The following is an 18,355-nucleotide window of genomic DNA, read 5'->3' on the forward strand; positions in this document are numbered from 1 at the left end:
TCATGAAATACTGAATTTTCAAAAATATGAATTGCAGCCTGATTATCCCAATATAATGTAACTGGAATTGACATTTTAATTTGAAAAATTTGTAAACAGATATGAAATCGATTTAATTTCACAAGACGTAGTCGCCAAACAACGATACTCAGACTCAACTGATGATCTAGAAATTGTTAATTGTTTCTTGATTTTCCAAGAGATAATAGAATTCCCAAGATAAATGCAATAACATGTGAGTGATTTTCTAGTAAGAGGGCAAGATCTCCAATCTGAATCTGCATAAGCCTGTAATTTAATTTCATTATCAAATGGATAGAATGTCCCAACATAAGTAGTGCATTTTAAGTATCTTACCACATGAAGAACATTTTCCCAATGACAAATAGATGGTTCATTCATTAACTGAGATAGTTGTTGAATAACATATGCTATATCAGGTCGAGTATAATTTAAGTAGAGTAATCTTCCGACTAGTCTTCTGAACCTACTTGGTTTATGTATAGATTTATGCAATTCTTCATGTAGTTTGATACCCCTAATCATAGGGGTTTTAGCTGGTTTGCAACCAATTAGACCAACATTATTTAGTAGAGCTAATATTTACTTTCTTTGATTCACATGAATGCCATTGACAACATGTATGATATTTAGACCAATATTTTTTTTTTGCAATTCCAAGATCTTTAATTTTGAATTTTGAATCAATTATTTTTTTAAGCATAGAAATTTGATCAATATCATTTCCAGATATTAATATATCGTCGACATAGATAAAGTAGGACAATAATAGACTGATCACAATGTTTAATATATAAGCAATGATCATATTCTGATTTTCGAAAACCCATTTGATTCAAAATAGATGATATTTCTAAATGCCATGTCTAGAAGCTTGTTTGAGTCCATAAAGACTCTTATTTAGCTTACAAATAAATGAACAATGTTTTAAGAGTCAGATTGAAAACCATCTGTAATTTTCATATAATTTTTTTCTTCAAATGATCTATGAAGAAAAGCATTATCTATATCAATTTGGTGTAAAAACCATCTTTTAGAAGCTGCCAAGGCAATAATGAGTCTAACAGTAACATTTTTGGCAACCGGCGCAAAACATTGATTAAAATCAATTCCACTCTTTTTATTGTAGACTTTAACTACAAGTCTTGTTTTACACTTGTTTAATGTTCCATTGGCATTCAATTTAATTTTAAAAACTCACCTACATCCAATCTTTTTTCCTTTAGGTAATTCTGTTAATTCTCAAGTTCTATTAACTCTTAAAGCTTTTAATTCATTATACATAGCTTTCACCCAATCTGAATTTTGTGAGGCTTCTAAATAAGTTTGAGGTATTGAAATATGAATGTATTCCTCATCTTTTAAAAAAGAATGAAATGGTAAGTGTTTGGTGTATATTTATTAGATTGTTTGTGTGAAGTCTCAGCTTATTAACCTCAAAATCATTCATCCAAGTTGGATTGTGTTTGTGTCGATGACTTCTTCTACAATTTAGTTTAGAAACATTCTGATTTTGTGTAGTTTGTTTGAAAAATATTATGATTTACTTTAGTGATGTGTTCATTTGAAGGTAATTTAAATTTATTTTCATTGACTTGTGTTTGATTTTGTTTTTCAAATTAATCTTCTGATGAGGAGATAGACATTTGATCATTATTTAGAGGCATATTATTTGAAATTATTGGTTTCCTTTTAAAAGAAAAAAATCTCTTCATGAAAAATAACATCTCGAGATGTAGTGATTTCTCCCCAATCAAGTTGATAAACAAGATATTTTTTCTAGTTAGAAGGATATCCAATAAAAACACACTTTATGCCTCTTTCTTGAAATTTTGACATGATTGGTAGATGATTTACTATATAACAAAGACTACCAAAAACTTTTAAATTGTTATAGTAAAATTCAGTTTGAGTGAGCATATAAAGAGGTGTTTTCCATTTTAAAACATATGTAGCCATTCTGTTTATCAAATATGTAGAAGTAAGTAGAGATAATGACCAAAAACTAATTGGCACACTAGAATTTTTCAATAAAGATCTTGTAACTTGTGTTAAATGTATGTGTTTACGCTCCACAACTCCATTTTGTTATGGAGTATAAACACAAGTCTTTTGATGAATTATTCTCATACTATTAAAAAGTTCATAACATTTAGCAATAACAAATTTTGTTCCATTGTCACTTTTGATTTTTTTAACACTATTATTAAAATGATTTTTAATCACGAGAAGAAAATGTTTAATCTTATCAAATACAAGTGTTTTTCTTTAAGAAGAAAAGTTCATGTACATCTTGAAAAATCATCTACTATTGTAAACATATAGTTGTGTTGGTCAAAGACTCTTCTTTATAAGGATCCCATATATCAATGTGTATAAGGTCAAACCTGTCTTTTGAAAAAGACAAACTGTTTTGAAAAAGCATTCTATGAAACTTTATAATCGGACAAGTTGAACAATGAGACATTTCATTTCCTAAAAAAGGAAATATTATATCAAGACTTTATTAGATGGATGCCCACATCTTTGGTGCACCATCGCAAACTCACTAACATTGAAGAAATTTTTAGAAACAATATCTACTTTTTCTTTATCGAAATCATTTAAGGAAGAAAAGAAAAAAAATTTTCCAACTCTCTTTCCAATTTCATAGATTGCATTTTGATCATGGCCCTACAACACACAATTATTTTCAGAAAAAAATGCAGATTATCTTATTATCTCATATTAGTTTTGCTACTGAAATAAGATTGTATTTAAAATATGGTACAATAAGTACTTTTTTCAAGTTAAAATTCTCATTTGTCCTTAAATATCCATTTTCACTAATAGATTTGGAAGATCCATCTGCAAAGTATAAAGATTTGTTTTGTTCCAACTTATGTATTTGTGTAAAAAGATTCATATTATTACATATGTGACTGCTAGCACCTCAACCACATATTCTTTTCTTGATCTAAATGATTTAGGCTCATGCTTAATTCAATAGTTGTAAAACATTTGGTAGAGGATCATGGCGAAGTCTTTGTATACATTTGGTAGAGGATCCATCATGAGTATAGAATCCTTGTTGTTCTCAAAAGAGTCACCAAGGACTAATAAAACAAGTTTAAATTGCTCTTTCCATAATTCATTATCACTTGTTTTTCAAGTTTACATCCAATGCATGTTTCTATATCACTTCTATCACAAGTGAAGTTTTTGTGTGGTTGTAAATGCAGAAGTTAATCCCAATAAATCCTAGTTCTCGAATAATACTCTTCTAGGTCTAAATTACCTTGTTGAATTGTATAGATATTCTTCCTCAATTGATACTGTGTTGGCCCATTGTTTCCTTCATAGCGTGCTTTGATTTCGTCCCATAAATGTTGTGAAGTAAGAGTGCTCTGAAAATGGACCTTATTCTTTTTATCAATAGTATTCATAATCCAAGTTCTTATAGTTGCGTCGACCATCCTCCAAAGTATAACTTCTTTGTTATCACTCGACATCTTACAAGAACCATCTATAAAACTTGTCTTCATCTTGGCAAGAAGTCCTAATTGAACATTCATGCTCCACTCAAAGTAGTTAAGCCTCGTAAGAACTATCAATGTAAGAACGGTTGAAGAAGATTCTCCTCCATGTAGATATAAAGGATCAGTACGATCACACTTTTGTCTACCATTTGAAAGCAAGAGAAGATGAATCTTGAACAATTTCTTCTACAGTTGTGTTAGGGTTTTGATCTTCCACTGGTTGTTCGTCGACACCTGAATCTTGATGAAGTCTTGAATTTGGTGCTCTAGTAGTTGAATGTTGTACCTTATAATTAGGGCTTAGATCTTCTTATGCTTCGTCTAGAAGATCGTTGTTATCATAATTGAACGAATCGTATATCGATAAATCTTTTCTATATTGTTTCTCTTTGTGCTTTGATACCATAATAAAACTTGATGAATTAACATTGATTTGATGAATTAAGATCAAGAATGATAGAAGATAGTTGAAGATAGAATCATCTGATATGTTATTAGAAAAACAAGCGGTGATTAATACCAATTTATTTAGCAAGGGTCATTTGCCCAGATTATTGTTTCAGTTACAACAAGTAATAAAATAGTCCTCAAAATATTATTTTATATTTAGTTAAGGTATTGAACTTATTATACTAACTAATTATTTTTAAACTTTATAATCTGCAAAGATTAACTCGCAAATTACTTAGTATATAAATTATAAATAATAAAGTAATATTACTTATCTCATTACTCTAACTTGTTCTTGTACCAATCTAAATATTCGTTGAGTGTAGATGTTTGAAATTATCTTTGAAAGGCATAACCACTAATAGTTGGTATGATAGAATTAATCGATTGAAAATCCAGTTTTTTTTATTTCTCAATAATTCTCAATAGAGATTGTTCAACAAATTGTATGAAGGATGTTTTGGACTGCATGTAGTCATCAAAGAAGGCGCTCATACTTTCACTTTGTTGAGAGGTGGACATTCCTGTCCAAAACTGCTATTTCACATAAACAAGTATCAATTTAGATTTTCCTAAAAATAAAGAATTCAACTAGTCATTATTTTCCAACTGATAATCTTCTATTAGTCTCATCCAATCGTCTTAGCATTGTTGAATAGTAATTGAGTTATAATGTTTTTTAGCCTTATCTTTATTATATAGTATTCAGCGTGACTTCCAAGTTTTGTAGAAATTTCTTCATGATATGCCACAAACAAAAACGATGATGAAACTTTAGGAAATACCTTATCAATTGCAATTGGCATGTATCGACATTGGTCTGTGATTATTTCATTTGGAGGTCGATCAAATATACATTCCAACAAAGTTGTGAACAATCAAGTGAAAGACTGTGAATCTTCACTTGACAATAAACCACACCCAAGTAGAATAAATTGACCATGATGATTGACCCCGACAAATGGAGCAAAGGGCATGTCATAGCGATTTGTCAAATAGATTGTATCGAAAGTAATAAAATTAGAGAAATACTGATAGGCAGCTATGCACCTTCCATCTGCCCAAAACGCGTTTCTAGTTTGGGATTTCTCGTCCAAATCATTCAAGTAGAAAAAGTTAGAGCTTCTGGTTTGCATTATTAAGAAATATATAATGAGTGTTTTAGCATCTCCACTCCTTAATCTCAACATTTGTGCTTCTGTAATGTAATTTTTACATGTTATCATATACTCCAATTTCCACTACAAATGATTGATATGTTTTAGACACAATTATTCCAGCTTCATCGTTTGTATTCAATCTCATCTTTGAATTTCCGTCTATTATTTTGTAGCATCTAATATGACGTATCTTTTCGGGTTTAATGTATGGTTGTGATCAAGACATATATATACTTGTTATATATAGCATATTCCTCTTCATTCTGAACAACTGCATTACTCTTAACTTTATAGTTTGTCTAGGTTGAAACTTATTTTTTGCCTAGACTCTTTCATAGAACTCTTGTCACAACCAATGCTGAAATATTCCTGCTTACCACCTATATTTTTTGTCCTTAACTTGGTAACGCCGAATCCAGTTGAGTAGACATATGACGTGTAGAAATCAAGAACTTCTTTTTCGGAGGAAAATTTCATTCCAACATTGGGAATTTTGGGAATTTGCCTGCGAAAAGGTCCTTCCAAATTGATAATTTTGAATTGAAAAGTCTTTATTTTCGAGATATTTTCTAAAAAAAAAATTAAGATTTTTGTAAACATTTTGGGATTGTCTCGAAAGTTTTCATTTAACTATTGTGGACTTGATAATAAGGCCTTGTTTGAATGTTACAAAACAGGATAGTATATTCATAGATGATTTCAGTACAAGTTGAGTGAAGTGAACGAGGATGCAAGCACAAAGAACATAAAAGAATAAAAAGGGCACACATCCAAATGATAAATAAGTTCTGGTTTGTAACATTCAAACAAAGCCTAAATATCAAGTCCAAACAGGCCCTTTGAGCCACCTGAACGGGAAATTGGATCAAATGACCCTCAAAACAGGGTCATCTCAAAACTAATCCTTTTAAAATTTATTTACAAATATATTTTTTTTTTAAATTCTGACCATTTTACCTTTACTAATATTTTTTTTATTCCCATTTTTTTTCTCTTCTCTCTCATCTTCTCTCCTCTTTTTTCTCTCTTCTCATCTAGCGGGGGAGGACGGGACTCCTCCCCTCATTTCTCTTCTTTTCATCCTACCTTCTTCATCTTCTTTCACTCTTCTTCTTCCCCGACTTTGATCTTGACCAGTGACCAGCACCGTCCCGACTCTCCAAGCGCAGCAACTCCCAGCGACTCCTAACTACGCCGCCCCGACCAGGTTAGCTTTTGTGTTTCGTTCGTTTTGTTTTCCGTCGTCATCAACATTTGAATGCATGAAATGGTTTTAGGGTTGTTTTGTGTAAATGTTGAATGGTTTGGTTTGAATGTTGAATGTTTGGTTTGAATCTGTACATGACCGGCTCAATCTGAGTGGCATCCCACCACGCACCACGCACCACGCACCACGACCCACGCACGATTGCGTCCCACGCAATCTGAGTGGCGTCCCACGCACCACGATCACGACCTTGGATAACAAGAATCAAATTTCAGAAGTACTTGCATCCAATGATCTTGAATGTGACGATCTTGGTTTGATCTGCCATGCAGATGCTCTAATCCTCGAGAATTATATTGAAGAGATAGTGATTTCAGCCGTATCTTACCATTTAATGAATAACAAGAATTCTGAATATAGAAATGGAAAGCTGGTAATATCATCAGCCAGGTAGAACCAGTTTTCTTTTGTTGGTTTTTTTTGGCTTATAATCGGTCGGTTCGATATAATTTGCTACTGGCCATTGGAACAGTTTATCCCATGGATTTAGCATCTTCCAGGATGAAAAAGGATGTGGAAGAGATACTTTTAAGCTGGAGGAAAATGCTGAATCATTAAAGGTTTCTTCTTCTTCATTTCCTTCCAGATTTTCATGAACGTCTCACTTGTTTCTATTGTTTCAGTAAACCGAAGTGGAAGCTGCAACAAAGCCTGAGGCGAAACCCGTTTTATTAGTGGGGCTCCTTCATTTGTCCTATATCACTCACCACTATCTTCTCAACAGGGAAGACACTGTTTTTGAGCCATCTATAATTACAGTCTATTACCTCAAAGCAATTGATCCAAAAATATCAATCTGATCTCTCTTTCTCTCTCTGTCTGCAACTCTGGTGGAGGGAGGAGAATGTTGAGAAAATGGAGATCACGAACAGGGTTTGGTTGGTTATGGTAGCAGTAGTGAGTCTCATATTCTCAATGGTTTCTTCTCAGTCGGCAATGGCTCAATCACCTGCACCTGCCCTCTTCCCGCCAATGATGGTATGATATGTTCTTGAATCATTAATTAATTAATTAGCAGATAGATAGAGCTTAGATCTCTCTCTGTTTTAGATAATGATGATATCGATTTGATTGTTTGGAAGGGACGACAATTGATCAAGGAGTAGCATGTTCTAATGCTATTGGCATTGGTGCTAACCTACATGTTAGATCAACAAATATTTCATTATTTTCTTCATGAATTATGTATAAAAAATATCTTATTACTTTGCACTTCTTACTCATGGTAAGTAATTCGAGTAGTAATTTAGAATCTTATTAATCTTCAGCTTGAAAATAGGAGTTCATTATCTTATTCTTCTAAGAAATCAGTAAATGTTTTTTTTTAACAAATTGGTCCCGCTCTATATTTAAAAAAAAATTGTTACCAAACAATCCAAATCTCCTTGATTGGGTATGACCCACAAAATCCCGACAACCTTACAACATTAATTGATTTATAAACCTACAAAATGAGATTTTAACGTTTTTTTAGTAGTTTGGTTACTCTAGATTTTTGTTTAGTCTATAATTGATTGTATTTATTATCATAGATTTGAATTGTGATATATAGTTTTGAATGAAATTGTTTCTTAAAAGAAATATCACAATATTGTACAGAATTATGCCAGAAAACACTAATTGCATATATATATATATATATATATATATATATATATATATTTGTATTCAAAACAATTTAATTTCAACTTCATTTTGTTGCCAAAAAAGTAGATGTACATATTCAACCCAGTGCAAACAGAAGACATAAGCCTAAGAAATAACATGTCAAAATAACAAATGGCATAACAAGGAAAAAACATATATATGAAAGGTTAGTTGGAGTTGAATATTCAAACCCTTAACCCCGAACAAACCCTCCATGTTCATAGAATGGCTAAAAGCCAAGAATATTTAAAACTGTTTATTGAGACATGACAAAAACTGTAAACTGAGTTATAGCTACCGAGAGACCATACAACAAATAACCAAGCAAAAAAACAAACTCTTTGTACTAGTCAGAAACAACCTAAGGAGCAACAACTCCCATCTTCTATGTCTCAGAACATATAAGGACGTGTTTTTCCCAAACTGTAGAGCATCTACATGCTAGCAAAATTGCTCTCCATTTTTTTTGTCTGCCGCATTACATATATCAACTATACCATCTTTCTTTAAAATATTAAAATAATAAAAATAATAATAACATTGACTTTTCCTGTCAAGTCAGCTATATACTAACTTTCCTCCAGAAGAAGAAGGTTGAAGTGTTGTCTTGTGTCAGTTATTGTCTTCTATTTTCGTCATCAAGATGAAGAAGAAGAATTTGCATAGGGATTGTGTAGACAGTATTTCACTACTTCATAAAATGAAACCACAATCCCAACAAAAGGTATTGCACGAGCAACACGAGACCCTGCCCCTGTAAACAGTCCCTTCAACCCTCCATCCCTGCACACAACACAATATCACATTTCATTCTTTACCCAATTTTAATTCAAATGATCACTTTCTACTACTTGGTCCTCGATAATAAATTTAAATGGAATAGCAGATAAAAACACAATCTCTTGATGATCTCCTAAAATCAGCAACTGAACGACCTTGTTTGATGTCGATTATTTCAGATTAATTCCAAATAACTCAATCCAACAACATTCTACTTGTTGGGCCTTTGGGTCCAGCCCAATTAGGCATTTAATAAAACAAGCAAAATCCTAAGAATACTGCTTATTCTATCACTTCTAGAGAGAGAAGCCATTCTGCAAAGAAGAGAAGAAACAGAGAAGAAGAAACAGAGGAAGAAGAAGAGAAGGAGGCAGTAGATCTCTTACATTTTCACCTTCAGGTTTCAATCTCTTGTTATCTTATATCTATACTAGCTTAAGTCTGAATGAATCTGGTTTTCTCTGTTTGTATGTCTCAACTTTGGGTTTAAAGTTGAGAAGAACATTTGTATCTGTTTCTTGCTTATAGTGAAATTTGCTGGTTGGCCCCGTGATTTTTTACCTTCCAGGTTGAGAGGGTTTTCCACGTAAATCTGGTGTTGTTTTGTTCTGTGTTTGATCTTCTGTTTTAGACTTGGATAACCTGTGCATTTACCCATCTCACATTGCTAAATTACAGTATAAAAGTAATCTTCATTTTAAAATTCCCAACAAGTGGTATCAGAGCTGTTAGGTTTATTTTGAAGAGTGCTTTTGTAGGTTGAGATGGAAGGCAATAGCACAATGATCAGGTTGACAAATAATAACTGGCAGATTTGGAACAAGATGGAGGATATCCTTTACTGTAAAGACTTGTATGAGCCGGTTGAAGGAGATAGTGCGAAGCCAAAAGATATGTCTGACAGTGATTGGACAAAATTTAACAGGAAAGCAGCTGGCACAATCAGACAGTGGCTTGATGATAGCGTGTACCACCATGTACCAAGTGAAAAGAGTGCACATGAGTTGTGGAAGAAGCTGGAGTCATTGTATGAGCAGAAAATAGCAGGTAACAAAGCGTTTCTGATTCGAAAGTTAGTAAATCTGAAATTCAGAGAAGGTGCAGGTGTTGCTGAGCATTTAAATGATTTCCAAAGCTTGATTAATCAATTGTCAGTGATGGAGATGACCTTAGAAGATGAGTTGCAAGCTTTATTGCTCTTGGGATCATTGCCCGACAGTTGGGAGACATTGGTTGTGACAGTCAGTAATGCAGCTCCGAATGGTGTTCTTACTATGAGTATAGTTACTAGCAGCTTGTTCAATGAGGAGACAAGAAGGAAGTCAACTAATACAAATAGTGCACAGGCCCTAGTCACAGAGAACAGGGGAAGAGCTGAACACCGACAACAATCAAGAGGCCATAGCAAGTCAAGAGGCAGATCAAAATCTAAGGGAATAGAATGTTATCACTGTGGTAAAGAAGGCCACATGAAGAAAAATTATAGAGCCTGGAAAAAACTACAGAATGAAGGCAAAAATCAGAAGAAAGATGATGAAAACAGAAATACCACAGCCACAGTAACTGCAGAGAATGTAGTTATTCTTTCTTGTGAAAAGGAACAATATCTACATATAGAAGATCACCAAGGAGTTTAGTGGATAGTTGATATAGGTGCTTGCTATCATGCTACACCGAATAAAGAGTTCTTCACCACGTACAAGGCTGGAGATCTTGGTACAGTGAAGATGGGTAATACTAGTCACTCAAGCATTGTGGGTATTGGTGACATTTATTTGTAGACAGAACAGAGGCATCGGTTAACACTGAAAGATGTGCGGCATATTCCTGATTTGCGTCTAAATTTGATATCAGGTGATGCATTGGACAAAGATGGATTCAAGCATTATCTTGGTGGTGGTGAATGGAAACTCAGCAAAGGATCAATGATTGTAGCAAAAGGGAAGTCGTGGCACTCATTGTACAGAACACATGTGAAGGTACTCAAAGATGATCTGAATGCAGTACAAGCTGAAAGCTCTCTAAATCTGTGGCATCAACGCCTTGGACACATGAGTGAGAAAGGGCTGCGAATTCTGGTGAGGAAGTTGCACATCCCCTCAACCAAAGATGAGGTTCTGGATCTATGCGATTACTGCCCATTTGCTAAGCAACATCGAGTCTCTTTTAGTCAGACATCAGAAAGAAAACATAATGTGTTAGACTTGATTTATTCTGATGTGTGTGGTCCTTTTGAAGTGGAGTCATTGGGTGGCAATCGATATTTTTTAACATTTATTGATGATGCGTCTAGAAAGGTGTGAGTTTATTTTATGAGAACAAAAGACCAGGTATTCAATTACTTTCAAGAGTTTCATGTCATGGTAGAAAGAGAGACAGACAGTAAGCTGAAATGTCTTCGCTCTGATAACGGGGGAGAGTATACCTCCAAGGAATTTAAAGCATACTGTACCAAATATGGTATTCGACATGAGAAGATAGTGCCTGGAACTCCGCAACACAATGGTGTGACTGAGAGAATGAATCGCACCATTGTAGAAAAGGTGAGATGCATGCTGAAGATGACAAAGTTGCCAAAACAGCTTTGGGGAGAAGCAGTTCGCACAGCCTGCTATCTCATAAACATGTCACCCTCTGTTCCTTTGAAGTTTGAAATACCAGAAAGTGTATGGTCTAAGAAAAATATTTCATACTCGCATCTAAGGGTGTTTGGATGCAAAGCATATGTGCATATTTCAAAGGAGCAAAGATCCAAGTTGGATGATAAAGCAATTCCATGTATTTTCCTTGGGTATGGAAATGAGGAATTTGGGTATAGATTATGGGACCCAGAAAAGAAGAAAATTGTTAGATGCAGAGATGTTGTGTTCTTCGAGGGTCGGAATGGGATAAATCCAGAAATCATTGAGAAGTCAGAGAGGGTTGATGAGTCCATAGAACTCATACCAATTCCTTCACATGTACAGTTAACAGTAACAGATGAAGATGAACAAAATGAAGAAGCCACTGAGGAACTTCTGACATGAATGGTAGTAATGATGATGAGACTGTTTATGGTGTTCCTGAGCAGGTCTGAAAAGCCAGAAGAGCCCCCATTAAGAATGTCTGAGAGAGAGCACCAACCTTCTAAAAGGTACCCTTCTTTAGAGTATATATTATTGACAGAAGAAGGAGAGCCAAAAAGTTTTCAGGAGGCACAAGTTCATAAAGACAAAGCTAAGTGGCAGAATGCAATGAAATATGAGATAAATTCATTGAAAGAGATGGGCACATATGAGCTGGTGGAACTTCCTAAGGGCCGAAAGGCATTGAGAAACAAATGGGTGTTCAAGCTAAAGAGAGATGAAAATGGAGAAATTATGAAGTACAAAGTTCGACTTGTTGTAAAGGGTTTTGGACAGAAACAGGGCATCGACTTTGAGGAGATTTTCTCACCAGTGGTAAAGATGACTTCCATTCGTACAGTGTTAGGTCTAGTAGCTAACTTAGACCTTGAGCTTGAGCAACTTGATGTAAAAACTGCATTTCTTCATGGTAACTTGGAAGAAGAGATCTATCTACATGGTGCAACTAGAGGGTTTTGAAGTGAAAGAAAAGGAGAACATGGTTTGCAAATTGAAGAAGAATCTATACGGGTTGAAACAAGCTCCGAGACAGTGGTACAAGAAATTTGACTTTTTTATGATGAGTCATGGGTACCAGAGAACCAAGGCAGATCCGTGTGTTTACTTCAAAAGATTTTCTAATGGAAAGTTTCTGATCCTTTTACTTTATGTTGATGATATGTTGATTATAGGACATGATGCTGAGAAAATAGCAATGTTGAAGAAGGAGATGTCCAAGACATTTGACATGAAGGACATGGGCCAAGCACGTCAGATATTGGGAATGCAGATTACTCGTGACAGAAAAACTAAGAGACTTTGGTTGTCACAAAGAAGTACATTGAAAGGGTGCTTGAAAGATTCAACATGCAAGGAGAAAAGGAAGTAAGTTGTCCACTTCCTAGCCATTTTAAATTTAGCAAGAAGATGTGTCCATCAACAGAGAAAGAAAATGATGAAATGTCAAGTGTTCCATACTCCTCAACTGTAGGGAGTTTGATGTATGCAATGGTTTGCACTAGGCCAGATATAGCGCATGCAGTCGGTGTGGTAAGTAGGTTCCTCTCTAATCCAGGAAAACAACATTGGGACGCAGTGAAGTGGATTCTTAGATATCTAAGAGGCACTTCCAATTTGTGTTTGAGTTTTGGAAATGGTGAAGCTGTGTTAGAAGGTTACACAGATGCTGATATGGCTGGAGATCTAGATCACAGAAAATCCACTTCGGGTTATGTGTTTACTTTTGCGGGGAGAGCCGTGTCATGACAATCCAAATTGCAGAAATGTGTGGTTTATCAACAACAGAAGCAGAATACATTGCAGCAACTGAAGCTGGTAAGGAGTTATTGTGGATAATTAGATTTCTCCTAGAGCTTGGTATGCAACAAGAAGATGTAATTGTTTTCTGTGATAGCCAGAGTGCCATAGATTTGAGCAAGAATGCTACATATCATTCCAGAACTAAGCATATTGATGTGATGTTTCATTGGTTAAGAGATGTAATAGAAAACCAGCAAATGAAGTTGAAGAAAATCCACACGGATAAGAACCCGTCAGACATGTTTACGAAGATTGTTCCAAAAGACAAGCTCGAGCTCTGTTGTCGGCTTGTCGGCATGAATACCAAGTGATGACTTGAAGATTGGTGTACCTCTCTCCGTGGGCTGGAGGGGGAGATTGTTGGGCCTTTGGGTCCAGCCCAATTAGGCATTTAATAAAACAAGGAAAACCCTAAGAATACTGCTTATTCTATCACTTCTAGAGAGAGAAGCCATTCTGCAAAGAAGAGAAGAAACAGAGAAGAAGAAACAGAGGAAGAAGAAGAGAAGGAGGCAGTAGATCTCTTACATTTTCACCTTCAGGTTTCAATCTCTTGTTATCTTATATCTATACTAGCTTAAGTCTGAATGAATCTGGTTTTCTCTGTTTGTATGTCTCAACTTTGGGTTTAAAGTTGAGAAGAACATTTGTATCTGTTTCTTGCTTATAGTGAAATTTGTTGGTTGGCCCCGTGGTTTTTTACCCTCCAGGTTGAGAGGGTTTTCCACGTAAATCTGGTGTTGTTTTGTTCTGTGTTTGATCTTCTGTTTTAGACTTGGATAACCTATGCATTTACCCATCTCACATTGCTAAATTACAGTATAAAAGTAATCTTCTTTTCAAAATTCTCAATACTACTATCAATCACATCATCAACCAAAATAATCTGATTTACAATAATCTGCATCAAACAATATTATTTGGAAATAACCACTAGGTTATTCAATTAACCACTAGTTTGATCTTAACTCTCGAACTATTCTCCCACGAGATCGTTTACATGTATAGAAACACCTAGAACTGAGTGTCTGGTGGTCATCAAACTTTACTCCAATAAATTAATCAACAAAAAAATGTTGAATGTTGCATTAGGGTAACCCTAGGTTAGCATCTCTAGTTCATTGATAAACAACAATACACATAAGAGAGAAGAAATGCATACCTCCAAACCTCCTCGCTAGTGTTCGCCATGTAGTCATCCTTAATGCCAGGATCTTTCTGGAAAATAATAAAAATAAAATAACATTAACATGACCCAGAAGAAAGATGAAGTTAAATACAGTCGATGCATATAAATTTCTAGCCTTTCACACGTGAAGAGAAAAAAAGTAAAATTTTATTCCAAGGGTAACAATTACAAACCTCTATTTGCCGTCTCCTTTTAACAACATCCAACGGGCATGTAGCAGCAGCAGCGAGGCTTCCTGCAACAAAACCAGCAGAGAAGTTTGCCCCAAGGACTGTAGCAACATTGACATCATTTTCACGACCCAGACCCACGATCCATGACTCACGACCCACGCACCACGAACCACGCATCCCACACAATCTGAGTGGCGTCCCACGCACCACGACCCACGACCCACGCACGATTGCGTCCCACGCAATCTGAGTGGCGTCCCACGCACCACGACCCCAACCCACACACCACGACCCTCTTTTAAGAACGACCCACGCCCTCTAAGAAATAAGTGTTCTTGCCGAGCGGTTGACGAGGGTTTTGGATATCGGGCCAATCCCTGTTAGATCGATCTAGTTATCTATCACTCGTATCCTTGATAGCAATGGACGATCACGTCGAAGAGCGCGAATCAATTTTTGAGAAGATCGTAGAGAAGATTCACGACCACGATTCGTCCTCGTCTTCTAACTCCGACGACGACAAGAAGCCTTCCAAACATTCTTCTTTCGAGGCCAAGGTGTTTCGTCTCTTTGGAATAGAGAAACCTGTGTACAAGGTTTTGGGCTGCGGAAAAGAGAGAAAATGGGTTGGTGAATGGTTTGGGAACTTTGAAATGAGAGGGAAAAGGATTAAAAAAAATAATAGAAGGGTAAAGTTGTCTAATTTTATTAAAAAAAGTTATATTTCAAAATTGAAATTATTAAGGTCAGTTTTGAGAATGACCCCTTAAGAGTCATTTGATCAAATTTCCCACATGAACAACTTCTTTCCATGTTATCCTCCTCTTTTGAAACTTCCATGGCTTCCTAAAGAACAAGTTTTTTGAATCTTAAGTAATTATTAAAGAAACCCATAAAACAGCTTTTCCAAAGTTCAATACAACTAGCAAGTACCTAGAGTTGGATGAACACTATCATGTAAAACTCACACTGCTATTTACTTTCAAAGCATATTTGAAACTTTGTGGTTTCCAATTATTCATAAGCATGAAATTCCATCTCCTATTCCATAAGCATTCAATTCTTAAAACACCTTTATTCTATGGCAATCTATGTAGAAAAATAGATAAACCACATTTGAATAGTTATTACTCCTTCAAATGCAGGTATTAGAAATCCTACCTTACTATTTTTTTGGATAAAGTGTTTTCGATATACTAAAAATATCGATGATTTTCTCACTCTAATTACAATAACAATAATGTGATAAAAATTTAATTTATAAAAACATACTTAAGGAACTTCAAATATATTGTTAGTACAATAATTGCATGTCAAAATCTTAAATTTTCTTAACCTTTTACATAGGCATGGCAAATTTCCGGGTTTCGGGGGACCCGAACCGAACCGGACCTGATTTTGCCCCGAAAAAAAGGGTATTTAAATTACCCGAAATATCGGTTCGGAACCGATGGGTACCCGGACCCGAACCGGACCCGAACTAGACCCAATTTTTTAAAATAATTTCTTTTTTACAAGTTATTATATTTTTAGTTTTTATTTATAAGTTATTATAGATTTAGTTTTTATTTATGTTTAAACATAATTTGAATGAAATGGAATAAAAATTTAATATTTTAAAATATTAGTTGAAACATTCAAAATAAAATTAATATATTTTAAGTTTTAAAAAATTATTTAATAAAAATAATTTAAAAATTATATTAAATAAAATAAAATAAACGGTTTATAAATAAATAATATTTAAAAAAAATTCAATTTTTCTTACCTACAGTACCTAACATTCATCTTCTTCCCCCCATCTCTTACTCTCTCATTTTCAGTTTTTTCTACTCTCTCATTCTCAGTATTTTCTGCTATATAACTTATCTATGAAATAGAATTATGGAAGTATGGAATCATCATCTTCTTCTCGGCAACATAAATGTAAAAAAGAAGAGAATTTGAACGGAAAAGTGAGAACCAGAAAAAAAAAGTAATTATCAAAATTTTGTTCGGGTATCCGGAACCGAACTGGACCCGAACCGGAACCGATTAGTCCCGACCCGAAATTACCCGGAACCGAAAAACAAGAAAATTACCCGAACCGATCGGTTCGGTTCCTTCGAGTACCCGACCCGTCAGGGCTAAAATGCCATGCCTACTTTTACAAAATGATAGCCCTTTATTAGAGAAAGATAAAAAAAATGAAGCAAATAGTATGAATATATAAATTAATCTATTATTACTATTTCCTAAACTATTATTATTTATTAAGTATCACTTTTTCATTACATACACATTAAATTAGTATATTTGCTATATCAATTTTTTATGTTGCTAATTAGAAAAAAAAACTATTTGATAAAAGATTTAAAAATTGTCCAAAAAAATTATTTATTTATTTAAAACATTTCCATCTAATTTGGTTTGTAGTTTTTTCATATTAAATATAAATAAAAGTACTTTACATTTTACTTTATTAATTTTTTAAAAATAATTATGATTATGATATCAAGCTCATTATAATAACATGATGATTTTTGTTTCAGATTTTATATATTTTTAAATCTCTTCTACATTTGAAATCATTTTATTTCTTAAAATTAATGATAAATATTAAAAATAATGAAGCTAAGAGGCCATATTTTATTTCTAAAGTAAACCTATTTATATTCTAAAATTGCTGCTGGGTCAAAAATATTAATGAGGCGCAAATTAGCAAGAAGGGTGTAGGATAAAAAGGCCCAATTTCCTAAACCTAGAGGCAAGTCATATATCTTTTAAACGTGCGCCACCTCATTCTCATCGCCCTCCTCGTAGCTTTAGATTATCTTTATCTTTTACTTTTCTTGATTGATTGAATGAATGAATATTGTAAATTGTTTTTGGAAGAAGAACAACAAAGCCGCGTCAAACAAACCGCTGAGGAAACTTCTCACCCAATTTACCCGTGAAGACGACGAAAGGAGTTTCTTTCTCTCTCTAGACTTATGGCCGTCTGTCTTGGTTGAATGAACTCAAATTGGGTGTGATTTGATTTACGGCGCAGCTAATTTGGCTTCTGGGTATTTGCTAATTCGACGATTGAGACAGTGAATAAAGGGTTTTCTTTCGTTCTTTAGTGTGTGTGCGTGAATTGGGTTGGAGGGTTTCGACTTTTCAAGGATTTAGTTATTCTTCTGTGCGATTTGATTTGATTTGACTTGATTTTCACGATGTTGGCGGATGACAACTCGATGATTTGGTCCTTTGATGGATCAGAATTAGCGTATGACTATGATGATGCAAATATGTCCATGGATCTTCAGTCACTCTGGAATATTATGGATGAGAATCCCGATCCCCAGCAGGTTGGCTCTTCTCTATCGTTTTTCTACTGTTAGGTTTAGAATTGTCCATCTTCATCATGTTTGAGGTTGGACTGCAATTCGGATTTTCTCTATTTTTTGTTCCTTCTTAGGTTAGGTAACAATGAAATGATTTTTCAGGATGCATAGGTAACATGCAATTGATATTTTTATATTGTATGTAAAATCTGAGAATCTGAGACTTATGATCTGTTTATCCCTTGGTGGTACAAAGTATTTTGGAGCATCATGTTTTAGCTCATATTCTCATTGTGCTGATCATAGTGCTGAGGATAGTCACACTTGTGTATAGGTTGAGTAATCACATATTACCTTTTCCCATTGTAAAAGGAAAAGCCCTTTTATTGAAAACTTAATGCTCAAAAGATTTCACCCC

At 34.4% G+C, this 18,355-nt stretch overlaps 1 long non-coding RNA gene across 1 annotated transcript; it reads left to right on the forward strand.

Annotated features, from left to right (window-relative positions):
* Positions 1–6,572: 6,572 nt before the first annotated feature.
* On the forward strand, positions 6,573–7,560 carry LOC124932002. Its single transcript, XR_007098725.1, has 3 exons — positions 6,573–6,806; positions 6,889–7,394; positions 7,499–7,560. It is a non-coding gene; the product is annotated as an uncharacterized LOC124932002 (long non-coding RNA).
* Positions 7,561–18,355: the final 10,795 nt, after the last annotated feature.

The sequence above is a fragment of the Impatiens glandulifera genome, chromosome 3 (genome assembly GCF_907164915.1).
Source record: "Impatiens glandulifera chromosome 3, dImpGla2.1, whole genome shotgun sequence".
NCBI classification, from domain to species: domain Eukaryota; kingdom Viridiplantae; phylum Streptophyta; class Magnoliopsida; order Ericales; family Balsaminaceae; genus Impatiens; species Impatiens glandulifera.